The sequence below is a fragment of the Paroedura picta genome, chromosome 2, assembly GCF_049243985.1.
Source record: "Paroedura picta isolate Pp20150507F chromosome 2, Ppicta_v3.0, whole genome shotgun sequence".
Classification (NCBI taxonomy): Eukaryota; Metazoa; Chordata; class Lepidosauria; order Squamata; family Gekkonidae; genus Paroedura; species Paroedura picta.
In genome coordinates this window covers 64,960,328-64,975,370 of record NC_135370.1, presented here as the reverse complement: position 1 = coordinate 64,975,370, position 15,043 = coordinate 64,960,328, and the positions used below count along the sequence as shown (strand labels likewise).

Here is a 15,043-nt window from a genome sequence, read left to right as displayed (position 1 = left end):
CAAGATGGGTTTCCATACGAAGTTTCATGGGAAATGATAGATGGAGAATGGATTCTCTTCCTATGGCACTAGCATGGAGTGATCTTGACTCCTGTCATCCTATGGAAATATGATTCCAGAAGAATAATTATTTAATGAATTCTATTGACATGAAGAAAGATGCAGTGAGCTGCACTTATGAAATGCTCTTATTAATTGGCTCAATAACCGTTAATATTTATCAGTGCTCTTTAAAACCCTGTATCTTTTTAATGTATGTATCTTATAATTACAAAAGTATTTTTGGAAATATTTTGGAAGTGCATCCTGCCATGTTTCTCAATCACATTAACCAAGATCTACATTTTGAACCATGAACTGCCAAAGATGTGCCATGTTGCCTATATGGGTCTTACAAGGTTTCTCTGTCTTGTCCACAAACTCATTTAGAGGTACTGAAAATCTAAGAGTTTCCCACAAAGGGAACACTTGATCACAGACAGAACATTACTTACAGCAAAGAAGGATGGAGTGATATGAAGAGAATAATCCTCTGTCTTTCTGAGGCTGCTCTACAATTGCCAGGCTTGTTTCGGGGAAGAAAAAGTGCAAGCATGTGTTTCATTCTTCTTTCACAGACATAATACATCTCTGTCAAAAGACACCAAAACCTTGCCTTTGTTTACACAAACATTCCCCTCCATCCCCAAAAAGTTCTTTCATCATTTGAGCTAACCGCCATGGGAAAGCATTGTCTCCAGCTGCCGATATGGTTTTGCTCTAGGCTTGGAAGTGACCCCTGTTTCTACTTATCTCTTCCTAGCATTACCTGGGGAATTAGATGTTGGTGGAAAAGAATGAAAAGCTAAAAGAGGGGAAAGTTGGCTTGTGACAACCAAAACAAACGTAATACTTTTGCTTGTGACGACCAAAATAAAAGTAATACTGTTGCCCCCCACTCCCCCTGCAGCCACCCAGTGGATCCAAATGTTAAATTCAACTGAGAGCTGGGAAAAATATAATAAGTGCTTAGCAAGGTTTAAAAAAAAAACACAACTTGCTCTTCAATCCTCCTCATCAGGGGATGCTTCTGAGAAGGAATAAACCTCTGCAGGGAGTTTATTATGTGTACATGAGAAGTGTGCCTCCTACTGAATAGCAGTAAGGATCAGCTTTCTTTCTGCTACACCGTTTCCCGCCCTTCTTCTACCTATTACCCCCAACTGCACCTCCCCTCCCCCATACAAAGCTTAACAACAGAAAGGAACATTCAAGTAATTCTACTGAGAGTCGCACAAAATTACAAACCACCTCGTTTCTCTATAAATTATCAGTGTGTGGCCTGTGTTTCATTTGCAACTGTAAATGAAACAGACCTACAACTGTGTTTATAATCCCCCTTAATTGAATTTCTGTGACAAAATCCAGAGACAGAGTTATTACCCTCAAGTTAGTACTAGCTATAGGCTTCTGGGCAGATTTTTTTTTAAATTCTGGGACAGATTTGGCTACAATTAAGTACTATTTTGGTGTTACAAACAGGGACCTTTTCTTATTCACACAGACATAAGCAGGAAAAAGACCTTAAAATGTCCCTACCACCACTTTAAAGGATACAAGCAAGTAGTTATTGTACTTAAGTTGTATCCAGCCTAAAGTTGCGATTAATATAAGGGTTGGAGTAGTTTTCACCAATTCCTTCCTCCTTCTGCAAACTATCAATTTGAGGGTCCTGTGTCCCCTGAGAGTAGCATTGTCAGAAAATCAATGGGCGACTGCGTGAAGACAGACATGTTCTATTGCACTGACAGAAGCGACTTGTGTTAGTGGAAAAATCAGGCTGGATGCAACTCTTTGACTGTGTTTTTGTTAGCTTACAGTTTACTACATTCCCATCTTGGGCCTACTCTTTACATACATACACAGTCATTTTCATAGCTAATTATCTTAAATGGGTACTTGATTTGGTAGATGAGGGAAACACACAGTATCATTTCTGGCTCAGAGTAAACCACCAATCATAATACTTTTGGTGGAAAATTGTGCTGGGGTATTTCTGGAGTGAGATACAGGTGTGCTTTAACGATAATTAACAATGGGTTCAATGGCTTTAGCCAGGTCAATCTGAACATTAGCAGCAGTGAAGTAAGCAGAGTTACAGAGATCCACAGAAGTGTCCAAAAAAAAAACCTCCAAGAATACCAGTGTGGAAGCTGAGTAAAATATTGCAAAACTTCCTTAAGAGGACCTCAAATGAAGGTGCATGTTCTTGTACTTATCACTCTACAGCTGCAGAAAATCCAGGAGGCCCTCTTTAAAAATCTAACTCCCATGTGTGGGAAGAAAACTGAAATATTCATAAACTACTTCAGGCTGACTCACGATGCAGCAAAGTTTAAATGTTAATAGCCTGCACCCACACAAATAGCCAAGCTTTTCTTAGACTTGCGAGAATTATTTAAGGCATTAGTCTAACAACGGTACTATTATTTGAAAGTTTCAGAAAACTGGAGCATTATAATCAACCCCTCTGCATTATAGAAAAATAAACATGCTTTGGTTATCTGACAAATGTAATTCTAAACATTTGGGGAAGAGTGTCTTGGATGTTGGGACATATATGAAGATGGTGTACCAACCAAGCTGGTAATGGAGATGTAGCTGGAGGCCCAGCACCACAGAGCTCAAGGGGCAGGAGTTGCCAACAATTGAACTAGAAGTAAACATGGTCGAGCTGCTGGGAGGGTGGGGCTGGAACAAGGAGCCAGGAGGATTAAAGAGCCTGAAGACAGAACTGAGGGTGAGCTGCAAGGTAGACACAACAGAGGGGAAAGCACCCAGAAGCCCCAGTGCAACAGCAAGTAAAGGTCTGAGGGAATAGCCCATAGTCATGGGGTTGAGAGCAGCTGAGACGGCAGATGGGGATAGGTTATAGCAGGGGTAGTCAAACTGCGGCCCTCCAGATGTCCATGGACTACAATTCCCATGAGCCCCCTGCCAGCATTTGCTGGCAGGGGGCTCTTGGGAATTGTAGTCCATGGACATCTGGAGGGCCGCAGTTTGACTACCCCTGGGTTATAGCAACTGGGACAGTTGTGTGTACATTGTCCAGCAGCAAGGCAGGGAAGACAAGGCAGCCAAGAGCCTGGCAGCAAGAGGAGTGAACGGTAGTATGAGCGAGACCATGGCAGCAATCAGCTCGGAAGGGATCATACTAAGGTGATCTGCAGGCACCTCAGCAGCAAGAGGGAACATTGATCTGAGAAGGAGAGAGCTACTCTATTCCTCCCCCGCCCACTCCATCACAACACTGAATTTAGAGGCTTGAAGCACGCAAGTGGGCAAGAATCAGGTACAGCCAAGAGACAAGGGATGTGGCTAGCTATTTGTGCTTGGACTGTTGTGCTTGGACCCTGTGGGGAACTCATTCAACTTGAAAGATGCTGGGACAGACACACTGCATGAGGGACTAGGCAAGGGGTTGGCTTATGGGCAAGGAACGGTAGGAGGTGGATTGCATGGGACCAACACTTATTGGAGGCTTAGAGTGGCTGAGGAGGAATCAGGAAGGGCAGCCCCTGCTGCAGCAGGAGGCCTAAACTTCACGGGAGTCATGATCTTATCTTTCTGAGGCAATATTTTAACAATGGAACCATAATGGCAGCCCTTCTTTTAAGATTATCTGAATTAGGACTGACCACTTAACTTTGTCCATATATCATGGATGTCATGTTTCTACACAGAAATTGGAACAAGCCCCCCCCCCCTCCCCATGCTGAATCAACAAAAGACTGGAGAGCAGTGGCAGTGAACAGGTCTCTAAAAAGGTAAACATTCCTACAAGAGGAAAGATTAGGGGAAATATTTAGCTCATTCCCACCCCCAACATAATTTGAGAAAAGAAGAAAAAACGAAGAACATTTTGCACAGACATGCTGGAATTCCCCTGATCCACTTGTTTTGGCAAGAAAAGAGAAGAGAGAGGGATGAAGGTGGAGAGAATCCAGTTCCTTACTCTGTCTCATGAGCAGTGAAGCAGGAGGATTTCAGATTTTGAAGAGGAGTATACACATGTGCAAATGCTGTTAGGGAATCACACATGCAGCCTGCATTTTCCCAGCCAGCTAAGGCATAGGTATACAGAAGCTTGTTTTCATGTGCACATGGTCCCTAGCCAGCTCTCTTTTTCAGCGGACAAGCTCTGGGAAACATCCACTTCTCTCTAAACTCCTCCATCTCTCTGCCGCCTAAGAGCTTTCTGCAGTGATTGCTCGCTCACACCTGTATGTGAGACATTACTGATTAACTCTGAAAGCCTTCTCCTGCCAATTTCTCTAGGAATTCACTTGGGGTTTTCAGCTGATGGGCTGAGTTTTCACTTTTTGCCCACCGGCTCTCAAAACATCTGCATTTAAGTGTGAGGGGAATGGGGGTGGGAGGAGAACGCATTTATTTTAGCTTAGGGGGAGAAACCAATAGCCTCTGAAGAAGAACCTCTGGAGATTAATCAGTTACTTGAGTAGCTCAGAATCAGTGTGGTAGCAGAGAAAAGGAAGAACTTAAGAGGAGCAATGACATGGTACAAGCAGAAAGGCAATACATTTTTATCTGCTTGTAAAATCCCTCTGGCAGAAACCTTCCCGGTTAATTTGTTTCACCCTTATTAAACTGGAAAACCTACGTGGGGGGGGGGGGGCAAAACCTTCCCCCCTCTCCCAAAACTGGGGATAAGATATACTGTTTTGTAAGCGTAAAGTTTACTTTGTGAAAGGGAAACGAGGAGCACTTGATTTTTCCAAGGCATTTGTCTGTTCTTGTTCCTGCATTCATTTGTCCCAGTCTAAGTGGTTCCCATCTACAAAATATATGCTCATTTTCAATGCAATTATTGGAGGGTTTAGTCATCAGTCCTCTGGTATCTTCCGTTGCACTTGTCACGTTTAATTTCTTCTCCCCTATTAAGTCACTCTCCCTTTCATTAAACAGTCTCTCTGTCTAGCCTGCCAAAGAACTGCCAATGGGCCCCCTCATTTTACAGAAGAATAGGCCAATTTTACCAATGGGGAAGAACTTTTAATGTACCATGGATAGAGTACAATGAAGTGTGGTAATTTGCCTGTGTTAATGATGCTACTATGCACAAATCATGGAAAACAAAATTTTCAGTGGTTTAATGATGCACAGGTTTTCTGCAGCTTGTTGCATTTCACAAATGGAAACTGCCCCCCCCCGAAAAAAAACAGTGAGGGAGTAAGAAAGTTAAAAAGGAGCTATAATAACAATTTAGTAGCCTGACCACTATAAGTCTCAAATAAGACTCCTAAAAGTTAATTCACACATGCACGTGCTGTGCGCTTCTGGTAATGAAAAGAACTGTATTTTCTGAATTGAGGCCAGGTGAGTTGTGATGGCTGTTTCATGCAGTTTCCTCAGTCAGAGTAACAGTCATCAAAACATGAACCTGCTCGAAATAACCACATGTATGTGGCATGCCACACCACCATTAATATTAAGGACAAAAAAGAAAACAGTTCCACAGGGCCTGCAAAAGGGAGCTCTTCCGCCAGGCATTTGGCTGAAGCCAGGCACAATCAACAACATTGCAGGGCCCCTGCCCCCCCTCCCCTCATAGAAATCCACCAAGACTCCTGGACCTGTTGAATTACTATTGTTTAATGTTATACTGTTACCTTGTTATCAGTTAATAATATTAATGTTATAGTTATTATATGTATGGTTGCATGTATAATTTTCAGTTCTATGTAAATCGCCCTGAGCCTTCGGGGAATGCAGTATATAAATATGAATGAATGAATGAATGAATGAATGAATGAATGAATGAATGAATGAATGAATGAATGAATGAATGAATGAATGAATAGCAGATTTTTCCCATTTGTATCTTTATGTACATTCTCACCCATTCTAAAGTCTTCTGTACATCTATTACGAGGGCTAAGGACTAAGCATTTTATTACAAGCCTCTTTGTTTTGCACTATAAAGCAGCTTGCATTATGAGAACAATTCCCTCCGCCCCATAAAAATACAAAACAAGATGGCAAAATACCTTAAACTTTAACAATGGAAATCAATACTGTAGATTAGAAAAATATATGTCTAACACATATCATTTGTACATTTTATAGGGTGCACAATTTTATACTTTCAAGAGGTTATCAAAGTGGTTGACATATGTATGCAACAGACATGAAGCATGTGCGTCGCTCACCTAGGACAAGTTGATTACTCGACACGACTGAAAATGGGGAAATTTACACAGGAGAAGAACTGTGTCAGTAGGAATTTCTGCTTCACATGTATTAACATTATCCAGATTATTGCTGGGAGAGTCAGGAATGTCTCAATGCAGTCTGTATTTACATAATTTTCTATTACATTCCTCATTACTTTGCAACATAGTGGAACATTTGGCTAAAGCTCAGACAATAACCTGTACAGCTAGGATTGTCTGGTGAGGCAAGCAGAAAATGAGCTGAGTTAAATAAAAAATAGGGCTGTGCAGAATTTCCATGGTCTGCTTTTTACTGTGAAATGTGTCGTTTCAGGAAGCATAATGATTCTGCCAAAAGAGCAGTGTCCCCTAGGGAAAATAATTTTTTTATTGGAAAACTGATCTCTGCCCCTTTCCTCAGCTAAGTGCTGGTCAAATACTGCAGATTTTTGCCCATTATGATCCTTCCTTCTCTCCTAGCATCATGTTTGCTTAAAACAAATGATATAATCCAAACACAATGGCAAGCATGGTTCTTTACCTGTCTTGACATGCACTCTGCCATGAGAGAGGAAGCCATCATGCTGGGCATATAAAGTATCTTACTGGCTATTACAATTGCCATTTGAAAAGCAGGTAAACATGTTTGGCTCCTCCTGAATGACCAGTCAATTATCACCATGTGGGACTCCTTTAGAGTGGCAAAGTGCTTTGGGAAACAGGGTCTTCCATTTCTGCTCAGACAATAAAACATTGTGCGCTGTTAGATATAAATATGCTTTTTTTAAAAGAAAAAAGTATACTGTTATGTCCAGGATTGGCAAAAATAAGCTGTTATTGGCTTAGCTCTCTGCTTTTTTTTTTTTTAATCTATCCTGCTGTTCTCCCTGCTTTGGACCCAAATCAGCTTTTCACATTATTTTCCCTTCCCCCACTTAATCCTCCCAACAGCCACCTTGTGAAGGTAGGTTAAGCTGACACATTGTGACAGCACCAAGTTCCCCCAGCTAGCTTCCATGGCAGAGAGGGGAATTAAACCCAGATGTCTCAGATCCTAGTCTGATACTCCAACCAGTACGCTACGCCAGCTCAACAATGATCAGAAAAAGCACTTCTGCTATATGCACACTGCACATTATTTCATTTCTCTGTAATTCTGACTGCGGGTAATTTCAGTCTAGTGATCTGATACTTCCACAGCTTTTGTAAAAGGAAACAGTGGAGGGATTCGGAGATCATGCTACAGAGCCTAAGCATGCATAGATGCAGTTTGCTCTCACCAGTTCTCTTGTTATTAACATAAATTTCTATAGACATTGTATATTTGTACACGGCAAACTATTTCTATCAAATAAGCTATTTTGCACTGTTCCTGGACATTATCCAGATTTCTAATCTATTCCTCTTTTAAAAAATGAACTGATTCAAGTTGGTGTTCAGTGAACTTTGAAATAGATATGACATGAGTCAAACTTATCTTGCTTAACTATCATGATAAGACGTAAGGCAGGCTTATGGCTAGAAACATGAAGGCTGTTGCCAAAATTTTTACCAAGAAACTTTGAGCCTGTGCCAGGAGACATTCATTCTTCAGAGCTCAGTTGTCACATCTACAGTTCTTGCATCCAGGATGTTAAATGTCTGAACTGCCATGGTCACCATTTTAAGAAAAATGACAGTGGAACTATTTAACCATTAGATGATTCTCCTGATATCATGGTGGAATAGCACTAAGTCACTCAAACTGGGGGGAAACGTACATCCATTAAACATATGGAAAAGCAGATTATTATAAGGCACAGCTATAGGAAGAAAATAGTGACACCTACATGGAAACTCAGTTCCAGATATGTTTTTGTTTTAATTATATGCGTATTTTTAGTTGGGGAGGGCTGCTTCTGCCCCTCCCCCCAAATCAATGACCTAAGTCATTCTTCTTCTATTTGTTTACATGGGAGAAGTATAGCTATACATTAAGTTTGAACCTTTTAGCAATACTGCACCATGAAGCCAGAAATACTGCCTAATGATAAAAACAGCATATATATATATATATATATATTTAAAAGGTGACCATATCAGTTTGAACAGAGACTAGCAACACAAATATGTCCAAAAAACTAGTGTAATCACATGAAGCAAACTTATTTGAATGTGTTTAGACGCATCCTAAAAGCTTGCGGACTACCCTGTTGTGACTGGTGAGCAGGACATTGTGCTCAAGCATCTCTAGATTCAAGAATGTTAACTTCTACCAATTCCAAGCTGTACTGAATGAAGATTTTTTGGGGAAAAAAATCAGATGCCTGTATTTCATTTTTCAAAACAATGAAACACAGTAAAGTCTTCGTGCATACAAAGCCAGGGGCAGTCTTATTTTTAAGAGTATGCTTCTTAAAGTACATGTTGGAAAACAAGGAATACCTGTAATTCCTCTTAATCTTCAGGGTCTCATAAAACCAGTCCCACATACCACTCAGCTAATAAATGACATAAACAGAAGGATGATCTTTCAATTAAAGAGATTATCGGCAAGATAAAAATCACACAGACAGGTCATGATAAATTAGCACCAGATGGAATAAGACTGCAATTCACAGACTGCAATTTCACCCCACAGCCACTAAACACAAATTCATGTGCCATTATTTCAGGTCCAACCAGAGCCTCCAAATGGTTGTATCCCATGCTGAAGCAACCTGTATTGCTTCCTACACAGTTGCACTGTTTCATTCTAACATTCACATAAAAGTGCCAAAAGAGGGATTTATTGTGTTACTATGCTACAAACTTCCCTAAGGAGAAAAGCCCACCTTGGACAAAACAAGAAATTACTATCACTAGTCCTTTCATTACTCTCTGAATTGTATATATATAATTTATTTTATATAATGTGTAGGAAACCAAATTTGACTTTTGCATTTAGGAATACCAGATCTTTAGAAGCTTTCAATCCATTGTACAGAATATTTTAGTGTGGGTTTTTTAAATGTTTGAGCAAGTAATCTTGGAAACATATATCAAGGAAACTAGTCAATGATCATTTACGCACTGGAGGTTTCATGCCCACCAGCAGGCTGGAGTTTTAGTCATGGCTGGTTGCCCCAATTGCAGAGTATTTGGCCTGGTGCGCTTCATCCACCCCCAGTTTGTGCTCTTGCACGGGAGCTGGGGCAGTGAAGTTCCCAGTGCGTAAATGGTCAATGAGATATATTTCCAGAACATTTAGTTAAAAGCTTTGTATTTAAAAGCATCACATTCCATGTTAAAGATAATAATGATACTAATCTAGCGATTGATTTTGCTGTCAACAAATATATGTCAGATGGTGGAAACACAGCAAATTTGGATGACCAAGGCTTAGAACCAGAGCTTCTACTGTGTAGATCAGCAATACAACAGACATTTTTTATCCCTAGAACAGAAACAATGTTGCCAGGTCCTATAATCATAACTTTGGAGATATCAGGTTAAATGTAAACTAGGGATTATTTTAATATACCAAACTTCACTTTTATAGCATCTATATTGAGTTTTATAAGTAAAAGTCAAGGGAAATTCCCCTTTGATGGAAAGAGGGAATGCAACTATTACTGCCCCCACCTGTACCCCAGAAACAGCATTTTGAAGTTGAAGAGGGCAAGAAGAGAAGTTCCAGTCCATTGAGGTTTATCTCTTAAAACAACAGAGATTTTGCACATGGATACTAAATGTCCTCATTGTTACTTCTGGCTGCTCAGCTCAAACATTCTACACGACTGTATTTCCCCCAAAAAATACTTAGTGGAAAGTTTCTGCAAATAGCAATTCAGTTTTTATTCTTGCAAAATTCTTCAATGGAAACAATTGTACAACCCATATGAATAACAACAGTCTTCATTTAACTTGTCCCATCCTGTTGCCAACAGTAGAGGCTTGGTATTTGGAGGTGCATGACATTCATTTAGAACTGCCAAATGACTATGAGCTAATAGAGACTATACAATGAGCCCTGCTTTCCCCAGCATATGCCTAGTGAAGCCAACAGCCACAGAAAAATAAACATATACACATGGAATCTGACAAATCCTCCTTTCACACTGAGCAACCAACACCCTATAAACCGGGCAGCTGCCGAATCATGTTTTCAGTTCTTTGACTACCTCATTTCTAAGCAGTCCCATTGGGGCAAAGTAAAATCCAAGAACAAAAGTCAGGTAATAACTTTTATTAGGACAAAACAGTGTGGAAACTTTTGAGGTCTCCAGAACTTTTCAATGGGTGGAATGGAATGTTTGTGTTTTGTCTGCTGACCATTAACAGACAATATATTGAAGAGCACTGAAAAACATGCATGCTGTTCTGTGTCATTTTGGTTAGTCCCAATGAACCATATTGAACAATAGAAGCAGTCTATAACTAAGCAATCGGTGAAATGGGGAAATGGGAATACTGAAGCACTAAAAGCTAATACAGGTCCAGATTGACAAATGTTGACAAAAAGATCCAACTTCATTATTTTATGTTTCTTATATGCTCTTTCTATTTATTTCCTTCTTCCCAAATGATCTTTCCCATAAGCAAAATGGCCTCCTCTAATGATTAAATCACAATTTTCATTGGCCAGTGATTGAATAATCTGATACCACTTGATGAAAGCTATCAACTAGAGCTGAAATAAAAGGTGGAATCAATGGGTTTTTCATTACAAGATATTGATTGTACTAAATTAAATAGAGATCCAATGAGTACATTAAGTAAGAGGCACAATAAAAAAGCACTAGGGAATAACTGACCAAAATATGTCAACCATTTAATTAATGCATACAAAAAAGAAGTTGTTTGTCCATTCATTCTTTATCTAAATGTATAGCTCCCCAGTTCCAAAAACTTGGGACTGGTAAAAACAGATTATGTGTATACAATTAAATTACTGTATTCTTCAAACCAAGTGAAGAATCTTAATTTCTGCTGGTTTAACTTTGTCCTCTGAACTGTATCTTCCCAAAGATTCAAGATGTTAAGGTTAAACTTAGAGAAGGTTCAGAATCCACAAGCAGCTATCAAAATGACTTTTATACTTGACCTTGCTCCACTAATACAACACTTAATGCCAAATATAAAATTAAGAAACAAAAGTAACTTAAATTGTGATGTAGTAGATGTACATCTTGGTGATGAACTGTCCCCCCATAATTGGCTGAATTATTGCTATGCCATAAACAGAAGGAAGGACATGAGACATACTGGGTTCATGCCCTCATTCTTCCCATGATGACAATATTACGTGGTTATCTGAAAATTTCATCATTCATCAGTTATTGCAAAGAGAGCCTACTTTCATTTCCTGCAAATACCATCATACCTATGCCGCCTCCAAGAGAGCTTCTAAATACAGTCACAAGCACAATGAATTACTACAAATTGCATCCGCAAGTTACACAGGGAATATGTATTCTTGTATACTCTGATTAGCTGAACACATGAAGCTATCTTACACTGAATCAAACCTTTGGTCTATCAAAACCAGTATTCTCTACTCTGGCAGTAGCCATCTAGAGCAGCCTTTCTCAACTTTTTTACCATTGAGAACCCCCTGAAACAGTCTTCAGGTTTCAAGAAACCCCAGAAATGATGCAATCATGCAGAATACGACTGCAAAGCATTCCTGTGTACATGCCCACCCTGGGCTCCTCCCCTTCAAACCCCCTCCAAACTCATCAATGGCCGTTTTTTGAGGAGGGGAAAGGCCAACATGACCATATATGGTCGTAAAGGTAAAGGTATCCCCTGTGTAAGCACTGGGTCATGTCTAACCCTTGGGGTGACGCCCTCTAGCGTTTTCATATCATCTGATATATGGTCATATCATCTGATAAAAATGTTGAACAAATTTTAAAAATATATAATAAATTAATTAACTTCTATCCACTCAGGAAACCCTTCCAGGGCCATCAAGAAACCCCAGGATTTCACAAAACCCTGGTTGAGAAAGCTTGATCTAGAGAAAAGTCTTTCACATCATCTATTACCTGATCCTTTTGCCTGGAGATGCTAAGGACTGGACTTTAGGAGTGTATGACAAATGTTCAAACCACCAACTCAAGCTCAAAAGCTCTGTGCAGCTTTACCCCCAGTTTCCAGTTTTTGTTGTAGCACTAATAAGTGCAATCATGTGTACAGGTACTCCAGGATAAGTCTATTGGTTTCTAAGGGCTGAGACTGCACTAACAAATGACTGCTGCGTAAATCACGTATACAAGAAGCCATCAGAGCAGAAGAATTCAGAAACAAGACAAGATCTAGAAAGAGTGTTATTGCAGCTTTTAAAATAAAATACTCACTCTCTTTGCATCACTGGTGTATCATTTTGAGATCCATACTGTGTCGTAATCCTGTCGCAATCTATAAGAAAGCAAAGTCTCATGAAGAGTATGTGGAAAATAATGATCAACCTACCCAAATAAAAGCAATACAGGGAAGATAATTTAACAGGTATTTAAACCCAGCCTCAGTCTCTCTTGTGGCAGACATTTACAGAAAACTGTTGCTAGAAAACTACTCTTCTCCTCCCAGTAAAATGCTCTGAAAAACATTAATTTTCAAACCTGCATTAAAATTTGCTTTGATTTCATCTTTACCCAAGCCCAGAAATAACTCCATATGTGAAATTTCCTCAGACTAAGACAATCTCTACAACATTTCCTCCATCATTGCCCTCTACTCTAATGGCTTATTTTATTTTGAACAAAAAGTCATCTATGCGACTCTTGCTGATCACCTTGGGCCCACAGTTGGCTACTGCATTTCTCCACTGAATTGTGGAGGCAACCCATAAAAAGTTATTAACATCATTAATCATTCACCCTGAGGTGGAAAAGGCCTTAGCAGGAGTTGGAGCTTCTCACCTTGTTCACTGTCAGCTCCTGATTTACTGTATGAACATATAAACATCTGAAGGGAGTTCAGGATGCTACCTAGGGTAGGGGATATTGTGCAGAACGAGCCCTAAGAAACAAGCTCCACCTACTGGGAGAGCCATTAAGCTTTCAGGCACTGTTATTAGTTGTATAATTTCCAGCTGAACCACAATTACATGCTGTGGTGGTTGCTGTGTTTAAAAAAAAACATTTACAAATTAGCTAACATGCACATTTATTCTTAACATACAATTCTTAGAGAGTTATCTTCCTCCACTAAGGAAACGGAAACATATATGACCTTTTTATTTGATTCAACTTAAGCAAAACACAGCTCATTTACAATTTCATTGCATTATCAATGATGAGTCAAAGCAGTTTGCAAACATTCTTAATGGTCAATCAAAGCAAACTCCCTGATGATCGTTCATGAGGAAAACAGTCCAATGAGCAGTCCAGAACCAATGCATCCAATCCAATGTCACCAGAACCAACCTCTCCCCCCACCTCCAGTTTTTCCAAGTTAGATTTTGCTCAGCAAGCTGTCATACAATTTAGGTACAAGACTACACAACTGATTGCTCTCGGAAACCCAAGGTCCAAAAGACATGGCCTCTACTCCTGGACACATATGGTACGGAAGGAGAAACTAGGCAGTCAATGTCCACAGCCATCACCAGCTGAGACCCAGATACAAGACCCGCTAAGACCTGTTCTGATCCTGCAACTCCTAAGCCCTCCCCAGGTTCTAGGCTATGAGTGAGCAAGAGGTTGGAGAATCAATGAGGAGGCTTGAACCCACTAATGGAGATCCCTAGGACACTGAAAGGGGGGTGCGCATGCATGGATCAACTCATATCACTCCTCCCTGTCGCAGCTAATCCCTCCAGCCCAGCTAGGTGCTTGGTATTTCTGTGTGATTGGGCAACACTGATCTTGAATGACATCTTTATCACAAAAAACAACTTTATTACTCTATAGTCTAATACAGATGGTGTAGACTGATGCAGCCAGAGTGATCACTGCAATGGATCTCAAGGACCCTATCACTCCAGTTTTTTCCCCACATAAACTGGCTTCTAGTTCACTTCTGGACTCAATTCAAGGTGCTGGTATAGATCTTTAAAGACCTGTGTGGCCTGGGACCAATATATCATAAAGACCACTTCTTCCCATACGAACCTGCCCATTCCTGATATATTTGAAGGCCCTGCTTTGATTGCCCCCCCCCCATTTGAGGCTAGATATATAATAAATCCTTATCCATGGTTCCTGGCTGCACCCTGATTGGCCCTGCCCCTGCAGCTCCCGTCCTCCATCCCTGGACTCTAGCCTCTTTGCTCTCAGATGCGCCTCAGTGCCTGGAGCCAGCAGCAGGTAAGAGGAGAGGGCCCTGGGGAAAGAGTTGTGGTGGAGGGCCTGCTAAGGAGGGCCTCCTGGCCTGCTAGTCAGGGCCTGCTAAGGAGCTCTGTCCCAGGCCTGCTAACGAGCTGGACAGCCCCCGTCCACCCCCACGTGATCCGGCTGCAAGCCACCTTAAGCTGCCTGGCGTGAGGGGACCCTTTCAAGGCCCATTCTTAGGAACGGGCTTTGAAGCTAGTAAATAAATAAATAGATGGGTGGCAACCCAAGAAAGGGTTGTAGCATGAAACAGGGAGAGTCACTAGTCTCCCTATGTCAGTGTCTTCTGCCAGCAGCTGAAAACCTTTTTATATTGTCTGACATAGCCCCAATGATGGATTTGGCCATCCTTCGAATGTTATTTGTTTTTGGGTTTTTAACTGAATTTTATAATTTTAACTGCATTTAATTTTGTATATATATTCACTGCCGTGTGGACCCTGATTGGATGAAAATTCAGCATTTAAATGTTTTAGAGAAATAAATAATGACATAAAGGCTGGGATATCTGCATACATACAGTAGAATGGA

At 40.5% G+C, this 15,043-nt stretch overlaps 1 protein-coding gene across 8 annotated transcripts in view; it reads right to left on the bottom strand.

Moving 5' to 3' along the window:
• Window positions 1–15,043, bottom strand: part of SEMA5B (semaphorin 5B) — a 473,766-nt gene that overhangs the window by 314,007 nt on the left and 144,716 nt on the right. For 7 of the 8 annotated variants that reach the window (XM_077320463.1, XM_077320455.1, XM_077320456.1 and 4 more), the window contains one exon: window positions 12,536–12,596. The gene's annotated coding sequence lies outside the window, so the exon portion shown is untranslated. Of the gene's footprint in view, window positions 1–3,994; window positions 4,014–12,535; window positions 12,597–15,043 lie in introns of those variants that run through there. The other variant, XM_077320459.1, reaches the window with a different exon arrangement.